This window comes from Etheostoma spectabile, chromosome 13 (genome assembly GCF_008692095.1).
Source record: "Etheostoma spectabile isolate EspeVRDwgs_2016 chromosome 13, UIUC_Espe_1.0, whole genome shotgun sequence".
Taxonomy (NCBI): Eukaryota; Metazoa; Chordata; class Actinopteri; order Perciformes; family Percidae; genus Etheostoma; species Etheostoma spectabile.
In genome coordinates, this window is record NC_045745.1 from 6,939,797 (window position 1) to 6,940,956 (window position 1,160).

The following is a 1,160-nucleotide window of genomic DNA, read 5'->3' on the forward strand; positions in this document are numbered from 1 at the left end:
TTCTTCTTCTTCTTCTTCCTCTTCTTCTAGATTAGGTTATTAAACAAGATGTCCGTGTATCAGACAGCACGGATGGCTCCAACCCTGTCGACGTTACATTACGTTATTCACTAAATCCATTTTGCGTCTTAAAAAGGCTACACAGATTTGAACGATTTTATAAAAACAACAAACGTAGCCTACCGACGTTTGCTCTGCTTCCCCCCCCGTGCTGCCACCACTCCACGGAAGGGCACTGCAACGAACAACAGCCCCGCCCGCCTGCTCAGCATCCCGAGACCCGGAGCCGGGGCCGCCGAGGAGTCAGAGAGAGAATGAAAGAACTTCCGGCTTAACCTGCAGTCTGAAGGCCGTAATGATGCACTTTTAAAATAGGGTCATTTAAAAAAACACTCACAAAATAAAACTAAGCATGTCGAAATAGACGAATAGGCTTATTATATTTTAGTCCAAATCTCCTCACGTCGCTTATCTGTCGCCCAAAATTTAGGTCTGCTGTTTTTTTATTTTGAAATGTGAACATTAATTTCCGACACACGGTGGAGGAACACCGTCCACTTGACGATGTGTTTACGCACTGCGCATTGGTTCAAGAGGGGCAGCGTGGTCCAGCCATCACTTCGATCTGTTTCTGTCTATGTTTTTATTGTTAACATTTAATAAAACCGGATGAGAAAGTGAGTGATCAGAAATGATGAAAAAACCCGTTCTGGCCTGATGTAACCTAAATACAAAGAAAGGAAATATCTTTTAGGAGTAAATATAAAATTCTTCTTCAATACTAAGACTAAAGAAGTATTATGATACTATAAAAAAGAGAAATTATTAAGGAGGATAAGATTGCCATTCACTATTGGACTTGATTTCATTAATAATTAGCCTAATATAAAGTTAATTTTGAAGGAAGTTATAAAGTAGGTAATCTGATTTAAATTGTGTTAAATATAGCTTATTAAAGCAATACAAATGTCCACACTGGTAACTGTAAGTTACTGAATCATACAACATTGCCTTTGTGACCCAGACAATGCCGGCAGACAGTGCCAGCAAACAGCCTAGAACACATGAATAATGCCAACTCATTCCACCCCCTGAGGGGCTGTTTCGGTCGTCTTTGGTGTAGACAGCACCGATTGGTTAGTTTTTCTCTCTACTGACAG